This window comes from Giraffa tippelskirchi, chromosome 2, assembly GCF_054371585.1.
Source record: "Giraffa tippelskirchi isolate mGirTip1 chromosome 2, T2T-mGirTip1v1.2.pri, whole genome shotgun sequence".
Lineage (NCBI taxonomy): Eukaryota > Metazoa > Chordata > Mammalia > Artiodactyla > Giraffidae > Giraffa > Giraffa tippelskirchi.
The window spans coordinates 111,384,655-111,404,418 of NC_137276.1; the positions used below are offsets into that span (position 1 = coordinate 111,384,655).

At 41.3% G+C, this 19,764-nt stretch overlaps 1 long non-coding RNA gene across 5 annotated transcripts in view; it reads right to left on the reverse strand.

The window, feature by feature from the left end:
• Positions 1–250: 250 nt before the first annotated feature.
• The window catches only part of LOC145539926 (uncharacterized), a 32,650-nt gene continuing 13,136 nt past the window's right edge, over positions 251–19,764 (reverse strand). Inside the window, exons 1-5 of one of the 5 annotated variants that reach the window (XR_014078067.1) lie at positions 5,099–5,196; positions 3,345–3,431; positions 2,619–2,745; positions 1,756–1,951; positions 251–507 (exon numbers count right to left, since the gene is read on the reverse strand). This is a non-coding gene — a long non-coding RNA (uncharacterized LOC145539926). Of the gene's footprint in view, positions 508–1,755; positions 1,952–2,618; positions 2,746–3,344; positions 3,432–5,098; positions 5,197–9,622; positions 11,908–19,764 lie in introns of those variants that run through there. The other 4 variants (XR_014078065.1, XR_014078068.1, XR_014078059.1 and 1 more) reach the window with 4 other exon arrangements.

A 19,764-nucleotide genomic window follows, 5' to 3' on the forward strand; every position in this document is an offset into this window, starting at 1 on the left:
CAGCCAGGAGGTATGAGCAAACTTTGAGTTTGATTTTGTTATGGCCATTTTATGTCTTGTATTAAAGATACATAAATAGTAATTTCTGTGAACAATATGCCTGTATATATAGCTGCATATGTATATTCTTTCTGTAAATTTGGATTTTAAGATACAGTTACATATTGAGAGGTGGGGGGAGAGAAAGAGAAAACTAGAGAAATATTATGGACATGAGAGGGAATAAAGATCTAATAAACTCAAATATTCCTTGAGTGAAAGTCACTCAGTTGTGTCTTGTTGTGGTCCTTTAATGGACTGGAACTTGGGGGTACAGAGTCGACTGATAAAAAAGTGAAAGAAGGAAGAAAAGAGGCTGATATTCCCTGGTTTACACAGTATGCCAATATAATTCTAGGACAAAGAGCTGGCACCATCTACGTAGGCTCAGGGTGCCCTCTCGAAGAGGTCTTGAAAGCCCGGGCAAGTAAGTAGACATGGTGGACACCTGTGCTCCGTGGAAGCAGCCTGAAAGGGAGAGGGGGAGAGAGAGAGAGAGTGGATGAAATGAGGAAAGACACCGGGACCAGTGTTCTGATGGAACAAAGGCCTTTATTCAACATATTGTGGGCATATATATACTCTCTTACAAGATAGACTTTTTAGCAGAGACAGGGATAAAAAAATATCTTACAAGTTATTCAGGAAGCTTGAGGCTAGAATCATTTTCAAGGCAGGGGATTGTAAAAGTTACTTTCCATATCAGAAGAGAAGAGAGTTGTAAATGGCTGCTTTTCACCGTATGGAGAAGCTACTTTTCATACGAACGAGATGCATAAATTCCTATTATTCCGGGAACCACGTGCGGTTCCTCCATTGCCTGCATTCAGGTGCTAATGAGGAACAAAGGATTTATTCAAGACAGAAAACAGCATACGGGAAGCCTTCTGTTAAATGCTACGTAACAGTGTCTGACTGTTTGTGACCCCATGGACTATACAGTCCATGGAATTCTCCAGGCCAGAATACTGGAGTGGATAGTGTTTCCCTTCTCTAGGGGATCTTTCCAACCCAGGGATCGTGCAGGTCTCTCACATTGCAGGTGGATTCTTTACCAGCTGAGCCACAAGGGAAGCCCATTCCTTGGGAGAATGTTGTAAAAACAAGCTTCTTTGGTTGTGATGACATTTCATGTATTGTTATATGCCCCTGATGCTCAGAAAGAGTAATAAAAAATAAAAAAATATTTGCTTTTTCAAAATATAAAAAATCTATATATTTACTATTAGAAACACTTGCAGACTGTACAGCCCAAGAGAAAAATGAGCAAAGGGACTAAGCCAGCACTTCACAAAACGACATCTATAAAGTACAATGAGTATGAATTGAGTGTTGCCAGTTGTTAGTATCAGGCAGCAAAATTTGCTTTTCTTGCACCTATTTCATATATGACTGATTTTATATGGTCAGATGGGGGGCAAGAAAAGCCTCTATCCCTTTTCATATATAGAATCATATCTTTGTTATTTTGGGGTTTTGATCACATTTCTTAAGTCCTATGAGCTCACTCTAGTCCTAGTTCTGATCTTTGTCCAACCTTTTATGATCTCCGTGGTCCATAAGCATAACAGCTACACACATTGTGACAATTCCACACTTATTAAGAGTAGCTTTGTTCATATTAGTCATCTAAGGATATTGTATTGTACCCATATTTTTTCATTGTACTCTGTCTTACTAATCATAATGCTAGATCCAAACTGGAAGGGACTTTACCTGTTTTTCTCAACTTTATATTTTAACAAAGTATGTGAGTATAAATGTGCATGTGCATGCATGCTCAGTTGCTCAGCCATGTTCAACTCTTTGTGATCCCTTGGACTGTGTCCTGCCAGGCTCCTCTGTTTCTGGAATTTTCCAGGCAAGAACACTGGAGTGGGTTGTCACTTCCTTCTCCAGAAATATATGTGCACTTGGACAAAAATCAATTTAGAAAAATTAAGTTAAGAAGTAAAAATATGACAAGGAGAATGAAGCAAGTTTAAACACAATGATTCTGAAACAAGTGTAATAAATGGAATTTTAAATGAAGTATTGAAAACTAATTAAACAAGAGCTATAGAAGCAATAAAGTATAATAGCAATATGGATTAATTACATTGACAATGACCTAGAGATAAAATATACTATATTCAGAGACTGTTTGGTCATGTAGCACATGCTCATCTATTTTTGTTGAATAAATCAAGAATAGGTCTCATTACATATAAATGTTTAACATATGGCAAGATTGCATTTCACTTTATTTGGAAAAATGGAATTTTTTATAAGAACTCACTGAAATGTCTATCTTACAAAAATACGAAGTTCCTCCTCCTTCAAACATCTCACAGAAAATTAGAGAGACTATGACCTCAGTGTAAGAGTTATGAACACATTATGGATGAACAGCTTGAAATCTATGTATAAAATCTTTGAGTGGGCTGTGTGCTCAGTCACTCATTTGTGTGACTCTTTGAGACCCTAGGGACTGTAGGATGCCAGTCTCCTCTGTTCATAGTATTCTTCAGGAAAGAATACTGGAGGGGGTTGCCCTGCCCTCCTCTAGGGGATCTTCCAGACCCAGGGATCAAACTCACGTTCTCTTACATTTCCTGCATTGACAGGCAGATTCTTCATCACTAGCACCACCTGGAAAGCCCCTGACATTTACTGAGCCCTAAATGTGTCACAGCTATTAAGGCTCTGGACATTGCTAGATGTACCCTGGGGGAACAAAACCATCCACCGTTAGAATCAGAGTTTGAGTTTCACTTATATTTTTGTAACGTTGATATAATAGCAATAGAGGAAACATAGTATTACTGACTGTTATGTTTGACCATACAAAATTTATATAGACTCACAATTCCCCTCAAATATATCTATATATAATAAGAGAACTGAATGGCAAATAGCCAGTTGGTGAGAAAAAAATCTGGTCTTAAAAGTTGAACAGAAATGCTTTCACTTCATTTTATACTGCTCCATAGCTAATACCTGATTTCTTTACTCTAGTTTATTAATAAGATACTTGAACACATGTTCTACTTTTACTGGAAACATTTTATGCCTCTCATCCCTCTTCTAATTGGACCTTCATTCCTATAATTTCCTTGGCATCACTGAACATAGCTTACTGAATTCAATGTCATTTCTCTTTTTAGCATCAACAATACATTGATATTTTAAGCAAGGAAACAGCCACAGTGATCACTGCACTCTAAGTCTGGTTGTGTTGGTTCTCAGGTCATGTCTTGTCAACATTTTTGAATTTCACTTTGCCTGACCATTTTCTACAGTGTCTTTTGAACTCTTGGACTCACCTGCATGGGAACTCGGAGAGGGAGTTCTCCCTATGGAAGTCTGAATCCCTTCCTGGATGGTTGATGATGGAGACTGAAGCTCTCTCCCTAAATGAGACAGTAGATAGGGTTAAACCCTGATCTTGCAGCCAAACTTAGGAGTTCAAAAGCCACAGTTTGTCTCATCCATGCCTAGATTACACAAGCTCAGGGATGCAGCAGGGGTTGTGGGGATATTTACAGCTCTCTATGTCTGCTCATTAGGAACATTTCTCTCATTATTAATACTTATTAATTATTAATGTACTTATTATTAATAAGCATATTATTTCCCTGTGGGGCTTGATCTGGACATTTACCTTCTTCTTCTGATTTTCTGCTTCCAGGAAACCAGGTTATCGCCAGCTGAATTCAGTTTGCATTAACTCTTTTCCCTTAATTTTCCTGCCTGTCAAGGGTCTAAACTCCCAGGACCCATTTCCACCCCAACTTTAAGTTTTCTCCAACGTGTGAGACTAATGCAACTGTCTTGAATGGTTCTCTTGAATAGTCAATACATTGCCTTGATGTAGGGACACAGCCCATGGTATTCTTAGAAAAATTTTATTTCCCTCTTTATAAGGGGTATTACTTCATTTCTTTAATGTGAAACATTAGACAGTGTGCTCCTTGCTTTCCTGATTCTTCTGATAAAACCATTAGGAGTTTCATATTTATATCTGAAGTTATAGCTGTCATGTATCCCCTCATTATAAAATATCTGTAAGTTATAAGAGATGTATTTAATATTTTAATCACCATAATCCACCTTAGCACATTATAGGGATTATCTGTTGAAATTTAGAGAAGTTTATTCTGTGAAGTAAAATAGTATGTTCTCCATTTCCTGTTTTAGGAATGGGGCTCAGAGGTATTTAACGTTCTGCTGAAATTTTCAAAATTTTGATTATGTTAGCTTACAATTTTAAAAAGCTAGCTGATAATACAAATTAGTTTGTCTTTATCCTTAAAATGAGAAGATTAACTTGGATTATCCACACTGGAATGAGTAACGGCAATTGTTCTCTAAATGTGGAGGAAAACAGAAGAATAATTGGAGTCAGAGAGACATTTGAAGATGCTATACTGCCGAATTTGAAGATGAGGATGGACCATGAGACAAGGAATGCACCTTGTGATATAGGAAAGTGATATAGGAAGGCAATGAGTTCTTCCCTGGAGTGTCCAGAGCATCCCAGCTTTAGAAGAGTCTTATATTCAGCCTAATAAGAGGAATATAAATTTCTGATCTCTAGAACTTTAATTTTTAAAAAACTTTTAGTGTAGTAATATGTATCTGAGTTTAAGCTTCTCAATTCAATCATTTAGTTTCCCCTGGATTAAAGTTTTTTGTGTGTATGTTAATTAAAGAACAAAATTACAGGCAATTTGGAATATTTGCCTTATTTGCTGATTCACTGCCTTATTTCTTGGTTCACTGTATAAATATAAATGTTGTACTATCTTGAGGAGATAAGATAGGAAAAGGAGTTCATATCAAGAGTAATGCCTCACATTCTAAGTCTTATTGTCTAAATTGCTACATTCCTTAATTTCATGTTAATTCAAACTTTAATTATTTTCATTCCTCTACTCTCCAATTTTCTGTAAAGGTTTCTCTCAACATAATAGATGGGATTATGTATGAGTCTGTGGGCATGTATGCTTATGTGTGTGAGTGTGTTTTTTAAGATAAAATATATGCAAATAATGCATGCATGTACACACAAACCCACCTTACTCTTAAATATATTATTTGGGCTACACGAGTATTTTACAGTTTTCAGTTCTTCTCACAACAGCTCTCAGAATTATGTCTATTTTTCTGTGTTGCCTGCAGAAAAAACAGAATCTATGGGGATTGCATTTACATCAGTTACATAACAAAACATTTCATAACCTTCTTGAGTTACACATAAATGAAATCATGCAGTGTGTACTTTAAATTTTTATGGCTTTTAAAATTCTTCAATGTGCACTTTAGCAAGCACAGTTTGTTATTCACAATTACACTTTAATAAATTTGTTAGAATTTTAAAATTCTAATGTACATGCAAGGGTATAAAATGGAGCACAAACATCTGAGTCACACCTAACAAGGGCAGGAAATATCTCTTCTAACTGGGAAAAAGCAAAGTTTTATATGTGGATATTATAGTAGTCGAACAAAATTAAAACAATTCTCATTTAACCAATTCATTTCCCCCTGAAAACTGAAAGATTAGTCTATATATATAAAAGGAGTAAAACGACATTAGTTGGTTCAAGACAGAAAAGCAGTAAGGATGCACACAACATCCTGGATAAAACTTAGAAGCACAATAGAGATCCACACCTGTGTACAGACTCTTGAGAAACCCTGGGGACATCAGAGCAACTCCCTATTGAACCATCCCATTTGATAGTAAAGATATTGTATTAAACAATTTTATCTCAGGAAAGTTTGTATGCAGCAACACCTGATACAACAATCTGATCAGACAGAACTGAGATGTTTGAAAGGTAATATGCATAAGTTGGATCATAGAAAAAGCAAGGGAAGTCCAGAAAAACATCTACTTTTGCTTTATTGACTACGGAAAAGCCTTTGGCTATGCGGATTACAGAAAACTGTGGAAAATTCTTAGAGATGGGAATTCCAGACCATCTTACCTGCCTCCTGAGAAATCTGTATGCAGGTCAAGAAGCAACAGTGAAAACCGGACATGGAATAACAGACTGGTTCCAAATTGGGAAAGGAGTATGTCAAGGCTGTATATTGTCACCTTGCTTATTTAACTTACACACAGAGTACATCATGCGAAATGCCAGGCTGGATGAAGCACAAGATGGAATCAAGATTGCTGGGAGAAATACCAATAACCTCAGATATGCAGATGACACCACTTATGGCAGAGTGACCCTTATGGCAGAATGCAAAGAGGAACTAAAGAGCTTCTTGATGAGAGTGAAAGAGGAGAGTGAAAAAGCTGGCTTAAAACTTAACATTCAAAAAATAAAAATCATGACATCCGATTCCATCACTTCATGGCAAATAAATGGGGAAACAATGGAAATAGTGACAGACTTTATGTTCTTGGGCTCCAAAATCACTGCAGATGGTGACTGCAGCCATGAAACTAAAAGACACTTGCTCCTTGGAAGAGAAGCTGTGACAAAGCTAGACAGCATATTGTAAAGCAGAGACATTACTTTGCCAACAAAGGTCCATCTAGTCAATGCTATGGTATTTCCAGTAGTCATATATGGATGTGAGGGTTGGACAATAAAGAAAACTGAGCACAGAAGAATTAATGCTTTCAAACGTGGTGCTGGAGAAGACTCTTGAGAGTCCCTTGGACTGCAAGGAGATCCAACCAGTCCATCCTAAAGGAAATCAGTCCTGAATATTCATTGGAAGGACTGATGCTGAAGCTGAAGCTCCAATACTTTGGCCACGTGATGTGAATAACTGACTCATTGGAAAAGACTCTGATGCTAGGAAATACTGAAGGCAGGAGAAGAGGATGACAGAGGATGAGATGGTTGAATGGCATCATCAACTCGATGGACATGAGTTTGAGCAAGCTCCAAGAATTGGTGATGAACAGGGAAGCCTGATGTGTTGCAGTTCATGGGGCCACAAAGAGTCGGACTTGACTCTGCGACTGAACTGAACTGATGCATATATAACTGCATGAAAAAGTGACTATACTACACTTCCTTTGAGGTCACATGGAGAGGCTGGAAGGACATGGATGTTTGCACAATACCAGAGACCCTGAATCACATATTTAAACAGGAATCTGAGCTTCCTTGTGAGTCATCATTGGATTAAGAGGATGAAGTATCATGGATGGTATTGATATTGCTCATTGTCCACCTCTATAGTGTTTGTGACAAAATTATGTATAGTTGGGTATATTTCATTTAGAGAAATGAAAGGAATAAGATATTTTCTGGAAGCACTGGAAATTTTCAAACAGATACAAAAAAATAATTTAATAAAAAAAATGCCACTAGTCCATCAACTCAAGAGCACACCTTACAAATGGACACTGATGGTGAATATTTCAATGGGTATATGAACTGCCTGAAGAAGAAATATTTGTATAGTAGTACATGTTTGTCTAATACTTTGCTTCATCACACTTAAGGTCAATTCTAATCTAAAGTCAAATTATATCAACCTATTTTTTTCGGTAGTATTTGTGTTTCCACTTAGATTCCACCGGGATAGATGTACATTACTATTCATGTTTTCCAGTAACTATAGTAGACAAAATGGACATAGGCTGAGTATCAGAATAAGATTCCAGTGATTAGAAAAATATAATCAATATATATTATAACAATATAATCAGTTGTTAGAAAACAACTAGTATCACGAAGTTCGGATTATCATGCAGAGCAGTTACAGTAGTAACATGCAAAGTAAAATGCTCACAAAAGTTAAAAAACAGTGGTCTCAGATTTTCTTCTTTAATAATTTTATAAAAATAGCTGTAGTTTCCAAGAAGAGTTTGTTTTTCATTACCATATGAATAGTACAACTCATGACTATGCTTTTTGTTGTTGTTCAGTCCCTAAGTTGTGTCTGACTCTTTGTGACCCCATGGATGGCATCCAGGCTTCCCTGACCTTCACTGTCTTCCTGGGTTTGCTCAAACTCATGTCCATTGAGTCAGTGATGCCCTCAATCTTTCTCAGCACCAAGGTCTTTTCCAAAGAGTCGGCTCTTCACATCAGGAGGCCAAAGCGTTGGAGCTTCAGCTTCAGTATCAACTCTCCCAATGAATATTCAGGGCTGATTTCCTTTAGAATTGACTGGTTTTATTTCCTTTCTGTCTCAAGAGTCTTCTCCAGCACCACAGTTCGAAAGCATCAATTCCTCGGTGCTCAGACTTCTTTATGATCCATATGTGACTACTGGGAAAAGCAATAGGTTTGACTATATGGACTTTTATTGGCAAACTGATGTCTTTGCTTTTTAATATACTATTAGGTTTATCATAGCTTTCCTTCCAAGGAGCAAGCATCCTTTTATTTCATGGCTGCAGTCACCATTTGCAGTATTTTGGAGCCCAAGAAAATAACACCTGTCACTGCTTTAGTTTTTTTCCCTTCTATTTGCCAGGAAGTGATGGGAAAGGACCTTAGTTTTTTTAATGTTGAGTTTTAATTCAGCTTTCTCACTCTCCTCTTTCACCCTCATCAAGAGAATCTTTAGTTCCTCTTCACTTTCTGCTATTAGAGTGGTATCATCTGAATATCTGAGGTTGTTTATATTTCTTCCAGCAATGCATCCAGCCTGGCATTTTGCATGATATACTCTGCGTGTAACTTAAATGAGCAGGGTGACAATAAACAGCCTTGGTGTACTCCTTTCCCAATTTGGAACCAGTCAGTGGTTTCATGTCCTGTTCTAACTGTTGTTTCTTGAACTGCATACGGACTTCTCAGGAGACGGGTAATGTGGTCAAGTATTCCCACCTGTTTAAGAATATTCTACAGTTTGTTGTGATCCTCATAGTCAAAGGTTTTAGTGTATTCAGTGAAACAGATGTTTTTCTCTTGCTTTTTCCATGACCCAGCAAATGTTGGCTATTTGGTCTCTTGTTCCTCTGCCTCTTTGAAAGCCAGTTTGTATACATGAAAGTTGATATACTGCAGCAGCCTATCTTGAAGGATTTTTAGCTTAACCATGCTGGCATGTAAAATGAGCACAACTCTATGGAAGTTGGAACATTCTTTGGCATTGTCCTTCTTTGGGATTGGGATGAAAACTGACTTTTGCCTGTGGCCATTGCTAAGTTTTCCAAATTTGCTGACATACTGAATATAGCACTTAAACAGCATCATCTTTCAAGATTTGAAATAGCTCAGCTGGAATTGTGTCACCTTCACTAGCTTTGTTCATAGTGATGCTTTGTAAAAGGTCCACTTGACTCCACACTTCAGAATTTCTGATCTAGGTGAGTGAATACACCATCATAGTTATCCAGGTCATTAAGACGTTTTCGTATAGTTTTGTGCATTCTTGCCACTTCTTAATCTATTCTGCTTCTGTTAGGTCCTTCACAATTTTGTCCTTTGTTGTGCCCATTCTTGTATGAAATGTTTCCTCGGTATCTCCAATTTTCTTGAGGAGATCTCTACTCTTTCCCTTTCTACTGTTTTCCCCTACTTTTTTGCACTGTTCATTTAAGAAGGCCTTCTTATCACTCTTTGCTATTCTTTGGAACTCTGCATTCAGTTGGATATGTCTTTTCCTTTCTTCCTTGCCTTTCACTTCTCTTCTTTCCTCAGCTATTTGAAAATCCACCTCAGACAGCCACTTTGCCTTCTTGCATCTCTTTTTCTTTGGGATGGTTTTGGTCAATGCCTCTCATACTGTGTTGTGAACTTCCATCCATAGTTCTTCAGGCACTCCGTCTACCAGATCTAATCCCTTGAATCTATTTTTCACCTCCACTGTATAATCATAAGTGATTTGAATTAGGTTGTAACTGAATGGCCTAGTGGTTTTCCCTACTTTTTTTCAGTTTAAGCCTGGAGTTTGCAATAAGGAGCTCATGATGTGAGTCATATTCAGCTCCAGGTCTTGTTTACGCTGACTGTACAGAGCTTTCCCATCTTTGATTGCAAAGAGCATAATCAATCTGGTTTCTATATTGACCACTTCATGATGTCCATGTGTAGAGTTGTCTCTTGTGCTATTGGAAAGGAGTGATTGCTATAACCAGCATGCTCTCTTGAAAAACCTCTGTTAGCCTTTGCCCTGCTTCATTTTGTACTCCAAGGCCAATCTTGCTTATTATTTTGGGTACCTCTTGACTTCCTACATTTGCATTCTAATCCCTTAGGATGAAAATGATATTTTTTTCATGTGTTAGTTCTAGAAGATATTGTAGGTCTTCATAGAATCAGTCAACTTCTGCTTCTTTGGCATCCATGGTTGGGGCATAGACTTGGATTACTGTGATGTTGATTGGTTTGCCTTGGAAATGAAATGAGATCATTCTGTTGTTTTTGAGATTGCACCCAAGTACTGCATTTCAGACTCTTTTGCTGACTGTGAGGGTTACTCCATTTCTTCTAAGGGATTCTTGCCCATGGCAGTATTAATAGATGTAACGGTCATCTGAATTAAATTCGCCCATTCCCATCCATTTTAGTTCACTGATTCCCAAGATGTTGATGTTCAATCTTGCTGTCTCCTGCTTGGCTACATATAATTTACCCGATTCATGGACCAAATATCTCAAGTTACTGTGCAGTATTGTTGTTTACAGAATCAGACTTTACTTTCACCACCAGACACCACCAGTGGTTGGGTTTGGCCCAATCACTTCATTCTTTTAGGAACTATTATTAATTGCCCTCTGTCTTTTCCCAGTAACATATTTGACACCTTTTGAATTAGGTGGCCTTCTTCTGACATTATATCTATTTAACCTTTTATACTGTCCACTGGATTCTCCAGGCAAGAATACAGGAGTGGGTTGCCATTTCCTTCTCCAGTGGACTACATTTTGTCATAACTATTCACTATAACCCACCCATTTTTGTTGGCCCTGTATGGCATGGCTCATAGCTTCATTGTTATGCAAACCCCTTCACCATCCTCATAGGTGTCACCAAACTTAAGATTGAGTTTCTTGTATAGTTATTCTGTGTTTTCTTGGCACCTCTTCTTAATAACTTCTGCTTCTGTTAGGTCCATACCATTTCTGCCTTTTATTGTGCTCATCTTTGCATGAAATGTTCCCTTGGTATCTCTCATTTTCTTGAAGAGATCTCTAGTCTTTCCCATTCTATTGTTTTCTTCTCTTTCTTAGCATTGATCGCTAAGAAAGGCTTTCTTATCTCTCCTTGCTATTCTTTGGAACTCTGCATTCAAAATATCTTTTCTTTTCTCATTTGCCTTTAGCGTCTCTTCTTTTCTCAGCTATTTGTAAGGCCTCCTCAGACAACCATTTTGCCTTTTTGCATTTCTTTTCCATAAGGATGGTCTTGATCCCTGTCTCCTGTACAACGTCATGAACCTCCATCCATAGTTCTTCAGGCACTCTATCAGCTATAATCCTTTGAATCTATTTGTTACTTCCACTGTATAATTGCAAGGGATTTAATTTAGGTCATACCTGAATGGTCTAGTGGTTTTCCCTACTTTTTTCAATTTAAGTCTGAATTTTGCAATAAGGAGGTCATGATGTGAGCCATAGTTGGCTTCCAGTCTTGTTTTTGCTGACAGTATGAGTATAGAATTGTCCAAAATGAAAAACTAGATATAGAATACTCTACTCAAACAAGATTTTGACGCAATAATTAAAGACAAATTCAACAAGAATTGAAACAAGGTATTTTCTGGAAAACTCTGGAGCTTGATTCTGTTACTATGCATAACCACTGATACAAAGTAGAGATGTCAATTCATTCAATACCTGAAGAAGCAAGTCCCCTTCAGAAAACAATTCTCCATTGACCTGTGCAAAAGGGTGCTCTTTTCTGGGGCTCAAGGATGGGTTGGCAGAGCAATCCACACTGCTGTCCTTTAAGGTGGCTGAGAAAGAAAACAGGTGTTATTATGAATATGTTCTGTCCACTTGGGATAGACAGGAGGACCCAGGTGATCCTGGTTCTCAGGTCAGAATGGCAGATGTGGCTCTGTACCCTGGCACCTTGCATTCTTCTCCAAAGGCTCCAGCAAAAGTCGCCATGTAATTAAAACCTGCCCCTCCACCTGGGAATAGGGCATCATTTCACTCTTTGTCTGAACAGTTCTTACTGAAGCTTCTCTGCAGGCAAAGCATTCATTCAATTCCAAATGCTTTCTCCTCTGAGGAGGACTTGCTGTTTCTCCTGATGAAAGTTACTTGCTCCTCTGTCTCCTAGCAGTATGCAGATATCGTGTGCTGTTTCTGCCTGACCCATCAGACCAGGCTGGAGCAACTGACACAGCCTGAGATAAGAAGCTGCCTTTGTTTCATCACCTCCAACCATCTTGGTCTGAAACACCAGCCTCCTCACTGGTCTCCCTACTTCTACTTTTGTCCCAGGCAATCAAGCCTCTGAATAGCAGCTGATGTAGCATCTCTTGCACTTGCACAGCACATGACGCCACTTCCCTGCTCAGAAGCCTCACATCATAGGATAAGATGATAATCCGGACCATGATGTATCAATTTGATTTTGAGTAATCGGAGTTACCAAGGAAACAGCTTCTCCTGTACAGTCTCAGAGGTTGCAGTCAGGACTGTGCGCAGCTGTGTTCCATGAGGTTTCCTGGGACCAGCTCCTTGGAGCTCGCCTTCTGCCCTTCTGAGCCCCAGTCTTTTCACTGTTTCCAGAACAGTCCATGCTCCTCCTGTGCCAGGAACCCTGCAGGCACTGCCCTCTGCCAGAGGGCTCCTCCTTCACGTCCTGTATGGGCTCAGCTGTCCTCCTCAAGTGGCCTCCCCCTCCACAGTGTTGATCAGCAGCACCTGCCACACTCTGCCCTGGCCCCCTCAGCAGCCCCTCTGAACCTGCATCTGATGTCATATCATGCATCTGTCTCTGAATTCACAGTCTGTGTCCTCCATTCCACCTAGCCTCTGTGTTGACAGGTCTTTGCTCCCTGTGAGCCCCAGCACCTGCAGAACAGCCCAGGGTATGATGTGCCTTCACGTGCTCTGCAGGGTGAGGCGGGCAGGCAGATGTCACATGCTAGGCCTTTATCCTGGCACTGCCAAGGGCTGAGATCATTGTCATGTCTGTACACAAGGAAAGCAATGGGACTTGGGTTTGAGGGTCACAGGCAAGGGAAGGAGCAGCTTCCCTGGACTGGCCTCAGGGTTTGGGGGTTACCTTTTCTCTGTCCTTGTCCTTTATTCCACAAATCTAAGATGGGTGTCATCCAACCATAAATTCCAAACCCCATTTCCATGTATCTGTAAAAACAAAGAGAACACGGCCCCACGAGGTACACAGCTCCATTCTATACAAGCCACCCTGAGTTCCAGGTGCGAGCCAGAAAAATGAGTAAAGAAGATTTTTCTATTACACATTTCTTGGTGTTCTCTTTAGGTAAGACTGACTGTATGAGTCCTGGAGATATTTAGCTGGGTAAACACAAGATTTATTACTAATGCAGCTAAGGAAGTAATTTCACTATTTATTTGACAATGAATGACTCTCCAGTGCAAACTCTGGAAACTCCTCCCCTTAGAATCATCAGTGATAATGGTGACTGTAGTTTTCTCTCTCAAAGATAAAGACTGAAAACAAAAAAGCCTTATCTAAAAAACCCTATTGGACCAGAACGTGCATAAACAGTGGAACAGTGTCTGACATTAGAAACAGGTATACAGGTCTGCACTTGCCTCATAAACAAGTTGTCCTTTAGTTTACACAGAAAACAGCATCACATGTGAATTTTTCAAGTCTTTAGGAAAGTGGCAAAGACACACTAGCAAGCTCGTTAAAAATCCTCAGGAAGAGGGCTTTCCTTTTATCACATGGACTTGGCCACAGAACCCCAACACAAGAGCTTCTGGACATCAGAGCAAAATCCTCAGTGTCAGAGGCAGTATGGTTGGCTGTCTTGTTCCCCAGACTCTGAAGACAGTTTTTGCAATCAAGGTTTTTAAGGGTAAAAATGCCCACTAGTCCATGTATTATGTTCATATGTTAGTATTATTCCTCAGGGACACTAGCTTTCTGAAGGAGGGAAAACGTGGCCCATGTAGATAAGCCCCCTCCCATCCTTCTTTTCCCTCTGTTCCTCTCATTAAGCTTCTTCCAGTCAAAGAGTCAACACATTCCTCTTTGTCTACAAACTTAATGTCTTGACAAATGTATTTTTTCCTTCCTCAAACCTCTTGAAGCACGTGAAATTTGGTAAGACAAACTACTATTAAGTTGTCTGGCTTTCGTTGGCCAGATATTTCACTCAAGCCCCCAAATGATTTCCCTCCATTCCTCTCAAATGTTTACCAAAGACGGGCTGTGCTTAAGGCTACGTGAAGAACACGAGAATGGCGAGAGAGGCACTGTTGGGCTTGGAGGTGGTGGGTAGAAAACACCACCTGAAGCATTGTGGCCTGAGGGGCTCCATCCAGCGGGAGGGGCCCCGAGAGGCAGGATGTCTTCCTGGAAGAAACAGCATGTGAAACAGACCTTGAAGGACAGGCAAGATGCCGACTGCCAGTGCTTTCTGTCAGAGCTCACCCCAGGATGTCCCCAAGTGCATGGCTTGTGTGCAGCTCCCTGCTGTGCACTCAGGGTCCTGTTCCTCATCACGGGGCCTAGAGCCTTGCTCCTGTCCCAGTCTCTGAGGCCACACACAGCCTAAAGGGGGTGAAAAGCTGCTCCCATTTCCATGCTTTTGTCTCCAGGTGAGTCCCACCCCAGCCTGAGGTCTCACCAATCCTTCCCAAGGAGACCCAGGCTGTTGCCTGCAAACATAGCAGGAAGCGAGGGATGAATAAAAATCCAAACTGTAGGAAGGGGTCTCGAAGGCACATCTTTCTGGTGAACTGCATTTAGTGCCTTTCAGAATTCAGGAAATACGAGGGGAAAGCAAGATGAAAATCCAAAAGCCACAGAGAGATCTTATAATTCAGTGTTTTGGTAGCATTTTCTTTTCAGTATCAAATCAGAGGTGGTGATGGTCTGTTAACACTGGTGCAGAAATCATCCTTCACTGGGGGTGGCTCAGCCCATCCCAAAGCCCCCAAGCCCCAGTGCTCTACTGAGGATTCGGGGTGGTGGCTCATGTCACTCACAGAGCGAACTGCTGGTGATGTGGGAACTGCTGGAGAGCAGTGATGGCAGGGACTGAAAAGAGCAGGAAACTCGGTCCTGAGGGGTCAGCTGAGCAGCTGCATATCACACGCTCTGCTTCAGGATGTTCAGAAAAAAGGAAAGTGTGTCCTGGTCAAGAAACAATGGAAGGGTGGAGGGACTTGAGGACAGGATGCCACAGGAAGCTGGAGGCGGAGTAGATGCACCGCGGAGGAGACGCCAGGGTCTTGGGTCACAAGAACACACAAGATTCCAGCCTCTCAGAACACACACTGTTCGCGTGAGTCCCCTAGCAGAGCAGAAGCCCTCAGTGATGCTCCAAGCCTTTTTTCTACTTTCAAGGAATGGGTCATCACCTCTATATCTGTAGTGAACACCTCTTCAGAAATATTTGAAGAAACAAAGAAGAAACAAAAGACTATATGTAGAAAACTATAAAACACTGATGAAAGAAATCAAAGAGGATACAAACAGGTGGAGAAATATACCGTGTTCATGGATTGGAAGAATTAATATAGTGAAAATGAGTATACTACCCAAAGCAATCTATAGATTCAATGCAATCCCTATCAAGCTACCAATGGTATTTTTCACAGAACTAGAGCAAATCATTTCACAATTTGTATGGAAATAGAAAAACCCTCAAATAGCCAAAGCAATCTTGAGAAAGAAGAATGGAACTGGAGGAATCAACCCGCCTGACTTCAGGCTCCACTACAAAGCCACAGTCATCAAGACAGTATGGTACTGGCACAGAGACAGAAATATAGATCAATGGAACAAAATAGAAAGTCCAGAGATAAATCTATGTACCTATGGACACCTTATCTTCGACAAAGGAGGCAAGAATATACAATGGAGAAAAGACAGTTTCTTTAACAAGTGGTGTTGGGAAAACTGGTCAACCACTTGTAAAAGAATGAAACTCAAACACTTTCTAACACCATACACAAAAATAAACTCAAAATGGATTAAAGATCTAAATCTAAGACCAGAAACTATAAAACTCCTAGGGGAAAACATAGGCAAAACACTCTGACATAAATCACAGCAGGATCCTCTATGACCCACCTCCCAGAATATTGGAAATAAAAGCAAAAATAAACAAATGGGACCTAATTAAAATTAAAAGCTTTTGCACAACAAAGGAAACTATAAGCAAGGTGAAAAGACAGCCTTCAGAATGGGAGAAAATAATAGCAAACGAAGCAACAGACAAACAGTTAATCTCAAAAATATACAAGCAACTCCTGCAGCTCAATTCCAGAAAAATAAACGACCCAATCAAAAAATGGGCCAAAGAACTAAACAGACATTTCTCCAAGGAAGACATACAGATGGCTAACAAACACATGAAAAGATGTTCAACATCACTCATTATTAGAGAAATGCAAATCAAAACCACAATGAGGTACCATTTCATGCCAGTCAGAATGGCTGCTATCCAAAAGTCTACAAGCAATAAATGCTGGAGAGGGTGTGGAGAAAAGGGAACCCTCTTACTCTGTTGGTGGGAATGCAAACTAGTACAGCCACTATGGAGAACAGTGTGGAGATTGCTTATAAAACTGGGAATAGAACTGCCATATGACCCAGCAATCCCACTGTTGGGCATACACACTGAGGAAACCAGAATTGAAAGAGACACGTGCACCCCAATGTTCATCGCAGCACTGTTTATAATAGCCAGGACATGGAAGCAACCTAGATGTCCATCAGCAGACGAATGGATAAGGAAGCTGTGGTACATGTACACAATGGAATATTACTCAGCCATTAAAAAGAATACATTTGAATCAGTTCTATTGAGATGGATGCAACAGGAGCCCATTATACAGAATGAAGTAAGACAGAAAGAAAAACACCAATACAATATACTAATGCATACGTATGGAATTTGAAAGATGGTAACGATAACCCTATATGTGAGACAGAATAAGAGACACAGATGCATAGAACAGTCTTACGGACCCTGAGGGAGAAGGTGAGGGTGGGACGTTCTGAGAGAATAGCATTGAAACATGTATATTATCATATGTGAAACAGAACACCATTACAGGTTCGATGCATGAGACAAATGCTCAGGGCTGGGGCAATGGGATGACCCAGAGGGATGGGATGGGGAGGGAGGTGGGAGGGGGGTTCAGGATGGGGAACACATGTAAACCCATGGCTGATTCATGTCAATGTATGGCAAAAACCACTACAATATTGTAAAGTAATTAGCCCCCAACTAAAATAAATAAATAAATAAATAAATAAATAAAAGAAATATTTGATAAGAAAAAGATCCAAAGATTAAAATTAAATAAACAAATGTTTAATGACCACGTTGGCACAGCTGTTTTTCAAGAAAAGCATGTTATAGCCACAAAAATATCCATTAAATGATGTGGCTCTGATTCTTGGAAAGAAATCCAAAGACTGTTGAAGCTGCCTGTGCTTGTCCAGACCAACATCAGAGATGGAGCAGCCTTAAGAAACAGCTGCGTCTGGCTTGAAATCAGAAGAAAGTCATTTGTTTGAAGCAGTCTGTGAGTCATTTTAATATTTAGTAACTTAATAACAAACAAACGGCCTTCTTTGTCATCACAGAGTCCAGTGGAGACTAGGGATATCCCTACCTGCAAGCTGTGGGCCAGGACCCCTCCAGCATCCCTGGGTCAGATGTTGCTGGAGACATGGCTGGTTGTCTGGGAGGATAAAGGTGTGGGAGGGGGTGGTGCCACAGAAGGAATTTCATCCTCGAGCAGCCTTGCACCAAGATGTCCTGAGAAACAGGACTTTGTTCTCCTCAGAGTGAGACATCTGGGCAGGCTCCAGGCTGGCAGAGGTCCAGAGTGCCCACACCCTCTGATTCTGCACACACCCCTTCTCAGGCTCCTTAGCCTCCTGCCAAGCTGAGGGGTAATGTGCTTGTCCAAGAGGCAGGGCAGCCCATTCAGGCCATCCCCCAAGTTTCCAGAGGGCTATGAGCAGTGGGCTCCTGTTCAGCCATGTGCTTTTCCCATCTCTCTGGCAGAACTGCCTCACCTGCTTTCTCTACAGGAGAGTGAGCCCCAGAGAGTCCAAGACCCAGGTGATGCCCATCCAGTCTCCTCTAGCTCAAGTTCGTGGTGTCATACTACTTCCTTCTTGTGGCAGAAGAGGCTTTGCCCAGTGTAGTGGGAGCTGGCTGGGCCCTATGTATCCTTGACCCTTCTGAGGTCATCTTTCCTCATTTGACTGGAGCATAGTGACAGGGTACCACAGTCAGATGAAATACCTGCACAGAAGGCCTGGCTCAGAGGGGATGCTCAGAAATGGCATTTCTTTCTCACAGATGCTGAGTCACAGAGAAAGAGTGAGAAACTGGACTGGTGAGCATGTATCAGGTAATGAGGGATAACCTTTAGTTGTGACATTGTTGGCATATGGCACTTCTGGAGGTGGGGGCACAGGGAAATGCCCCCTGAAGCAGGTGGACACATCTATTCCATTTACTGACCATCCAGTGGCTGGATAGAGAAATGGCATGAGGGGAGGTGGTACTGAGGGTGGGAAAGATCACAATTGACACAGCATAGTCAGAATAAATCACAATATTCCCAGAGTAACACAGATCTCGAGTCAAAGCCCATTAGGTCAACTTCAGACTTTAGGTCAGCAACTTCATTAGAGAGGTCAGAAGAAGAAATGTGCCAGTGGGGGAGCTCTCCTTGTGCTGGGAGGGGTGCCACAGGAATGTGAAGAGGCTCTGCTCACATCCCCTGCTCCCGGGAAGCTCTGCACTCTCTGCCAGCTTCTGGGGCCTTGGGGCAGGGTCGTGGGAGGGGAGTAGGGAGTGAGAGGAGGGATATCCCCCAGCCACGTCCAAGCAGATGGTTGCTCTGCAGTCCTGGTCTGCAGAGCCTCTCCTGGCATCTCCACAGTCTCTGGGGGGATGAGTGCCTGTCTAATTGCAGGACCAGAGGTCCAAGCCCATCTTAGCTTTTATTGTTGCTACTTCTCAAGTGACCAGCAAAAGGCTGGGTGTGGACCCTAGCTGCTCAAGGTGTGGTCTGGGGCTGGGCCCCAAGAGCCTGTCTGAGATGCAGGTGCAAAGCCAACCCTCCACACCCCCACGGTGACTACGATCTGTCCCATGGGCAAGTGCATGTCACAGTCTGGGACATTGTGTGTACTTGGCCTACTCCTCTACCCTGCTGCCTACCTTCCCACCTCCTGGGGTTTGCATGCTCCTCACTGCCCACCTGGTGAACAGCCTTGGCAGGAGGGAGCACCTTTGTGGTCCCCTCTTCTCCGCCACAGGTGCACAAGTCTCCTCATTGCTGGTCCCAGTCTGGGACTGAGTTGACATCCAGCCCAGAGCAGTTGGAGTTGTGGCTTCTGCTACTGGCAGCCCAGAGTGTCCTGACTGAAATGCACCTACTGATTGTTGTTGTTCCACTGTTAAGCCACGTCTGACTCTTTGCAACAGCCTGGACTGCAGCACACCAGTCTCCCTGTCTTTCACTATTGCCCGGAGTTAGTGCAAACTCAGGTCAATTGAATTGGTGATGCCACACAACTATTTTATGTTCTGCCACCCTCTTCTCCCCTTGCTCTCAATTTTTTCCCCAGCTTCAGGGTCTTTTCAAATGAGTCAGCTCTT